Source organism: Microcebus murinus, chromosome 16 (assembly GCF_040939455.1).
Source record: "Microcebus murinus isolate Inina chromosome 16, M.murinus_Inina_mat1.0, whole genome shotgun sequence".
In the NCBI taxonomy this organism is placed as follows: Eukaryota; Metazoa; Chordata; class Mammalia; order Primates; family Cheirogaleidae; genus Microcebus; species Microcebus murinus.
In genome coordinates this window covers 11,284,505-11,287,534 of record NC_134119.1, presented here as the reverse complement: position 1 = coordinate 11,287,534, position 3,030 = coordinate 11,284,505, and the positions used below count along the sequence as shown (strand labels likewise).

Below are 3,030 nucleotides of genomic sequence, written 5' to 3'. Positions count from 1 at the left end.
CTGCCGGTTCCCAAACCAGTCTCTGGCAAGGGGATGAAGTCCCATGATTGGCTCGCACTGACACTGAGGCCTGAGGCCTGAGGCTGGGCTGAACCAAATGCTAGGGAGTCAAGGACACCGTCCCTGCCACCCTCCCGCAGGGCCGCCGGGGGCATGAGATGGGTGCGTGCTCCCAAGCTCAGCGGCAGCAGTTCGCGTTAGTGTTGATATTACAGGCTGAGCATCCATTTTCTGAGATGCTCCGGACCAGAAGTGTTTCAAATCTCACATTTTTTTTTTTTGGATTTTGGAATATTTGCATTGTACTTACTGACTGAGCATCTCTAATCTGAAAATCCAAAATCCAAAATGTTCCAAATGATTATTTCCTTTAAGAATCATGTTAGCACTCAAAAAAGTTTCGGATTTTGGAGCATTTTGGATTTCGGATTTTCAGATTAGGAATATTCAACTGTGTCATTATTATTATTATCATCATTGCCAACATCTCCATCATCATTTGGAGACTTTGGCGTCAGGCAGACTCCAATCGAATGCCAGTTTTTCTGCCTCTTAGCTGTGTGGCCTTATGAAAGCTGCTGAGCTTCAGTGCTACCCTGTAAAATGGGAGTAAGTGTTCCTGTCCCATATTGCTGTCGTGTGGCAATAATTAATGCTCAGTGTGTGCTGATAGCGCATGTTTTTGGCCTTCCCAGCAGGAATTTGGGTGCCTTTATCTACCCTCAGTAGATATGGTTCGGGTGAGGGAGACCTCCCTTCTGGTTCTAGAAGTGGACACATCATCCTCGCTTGGATTCCTGCATCCCTTGGGTCAATACAACCGGTTCAGGGACAGCACGTATGATCCAAACTGGACCAATGACAGGCAACTCCAGAACTTTGCCAGGGAAAGGGGTTCTCTCTTTTCTCTAGAACTGCTGAGCTGCAAAAACGGAAGCTGGGAGCTGCTAGAAACCATCCTGGTCACCTCCTGAAGAGAGCCAAGAGGAAGGAGAGCAGAGATGAGAGATGGGGAGAGGCAGAGGCCTGTTGATATTGTTGAACTCCTGGATCCAGCCATGCCTGAGCCAGACATACCTCTGGGCTTTTCCTTGTGTGAAAAAGGAAAAAGGAAACGTGAGCCGATAAATTCCCCTTTTTGGGACTAGAACCTCTACCTTGAAGCTAGTTTGAGGTAGGGGTTCTGTTACTTGCAATGACATAAGCAGAGTCCAGCCCAGCCCAGCAGAGGTGGGGAATTAGAAAAGGCGGTGGGCCCTGTGAGGGCAGGATCATGCCTGTCTAGGTCAGCTCCTTATCCCAACAGTTTTGCCCAAGCCAATGCACAGAATGGAACTGCAGAAGCTTTGGGAGTTAAAAGCACGGTCTAGCGAGTATCCCTCCAGATTTCTTCTCTGTGATTATAATAAACAGACATATACACACACAGAAGGATATTTTTAGAGAAATGGAACCACGCTCTCCATTTTCAGTTCAAACATCACCTCCGCAGTGAGGCCTTCAGCCACCACCCATCTGCAGTAACTGCCCGTGTCAGCCCGACGTCTGTCACTCCCTACGTTGACCCACTGGGTATTCTCGTGCACTATCTTTCTCTTCTACCAGATTGTCAGCTCTATCGGGACAGGGAGTTTTTTTTGTTTTTTTTTTTTTTGCAGGGACAGGGAGTTTTCTCTGCTTGCCCTTGCTGTGCTCCCAGTGCCCTGAACAGACTGGCCGAGTATTCAGTACACACTTGTCAAACAAACATTGCTCTGTAGTTGGTTGGTTGGTTGGTTGGTTTTAACTTTCAGGGTAATAGTCATGGGTCTGCCTCGCTCTTTGAGACGAGTGCATGGAACTCTGTTGATTGGCTGGGTCATGTTTGTTTTCTAAACCCTGTTGAACAAGTGGGGGTGAAATAAATGGCCAACAAACTGAGAGATGGGTGAGTCAGTCCCTCCTGCCCTGAAACACAGAGTAGGGGAGGGGGAAGAAGGACCCACCCAGCCTTGAACAGGCTCGTCCTGATTCACAGAGAGAAGACTTGACTTTGTGTCCAAGCAAGAATTTCCCAGGCAAAAACAGTCCTCAAACACACAAAGACTAGGACAGGGAGGTAACCCATTGATCACCTCCCTACTACAGAGTGGAGCTGTTTATTAAGCCCCCCGCCCTCAAAGGGAATTAACTTAAAATTCTTTTCTGATTATAAAAGTAAGTGTTACAGCTGTTTTAGAATTCATCTAGCAGGTTTTCCGGTCCTTACTGGAAGACCCTCCCCCGCAAAAAATAAAAAAAATAAAAGTAGTATTGGCTCATTATTATAAAATCTTTTTTCAGACAACAAAGAAAATTGTGGAGAATGAAACACAGTCATAATTTTAGAGCATTTTATAAATAATCTCATAGATTTTTAAATGCATAGAGGTATATTTAAACTCTAAAGTGAAATTGGACTATCTTTTTTATTTAACAAGAATACCTAAGATTTATTGAGTACTTAACAATGCATATACTAGTTGCTGTCTGTGTATGAATCCATTTTATGCTCACAGTAGTCCTGTGTGATGAACACCATTATTAAGCCCATTTTATAGGTGGGGAAACTGAGGCACTGAGAGGGTAAGTGATTTACCCAAGATCATACAGCTGTAGGTGGCCAAGCTTGCATTCAGACACAGGTACTCTGGCTTCAATCCTATGACCCTAACCACCACACTACACTGCCAAGACAGAGCACAGGCCCTTCTCAAATTAATGTCCACAGATATGAGTCACTGTTTTCAGTGTCTAATTTATTCTTCTATTAATAGACGATTGGGGTTTTTATAATTTTCTCCTCTTAGAAAATACAGAGAAACTCCCCTTTAGGGCCTTTAATGAGGTGAGAAGACTGGTTAGATGTCACCACAATCCATGTTTCCTACGCAGGAGAAGCAGTGAAGGGGCACCACTTGGTTTTGCTTGTTTATTTGTTTGTTTCTTCTTCTACTTAATACAGTCCCAAACAAACAGCCAGTGAGAAAAAGGTAAGTGAGCATACATTAG

At 44.6% G+C, this 3,030-nt stretch overlaps 1 non-coding gene across 1 annotated transcript; it reads left to right on the top strand.

The window, feature by feature from the left end:
• The first annotated feature begins 2,198 nt into the window (after positions 1-2,198).
• Positions 2,199-2,260, top strand: LOC142861483 (U7 small nuclear RNA). The gene has a single exon (XR_012912709.1). It is a non-coding gene; the product is annotated as a U7 small nuclear RNA (small nuclear RNA).
• Positions 2,261-3,030: the final 770 nt, after the last annotated feature.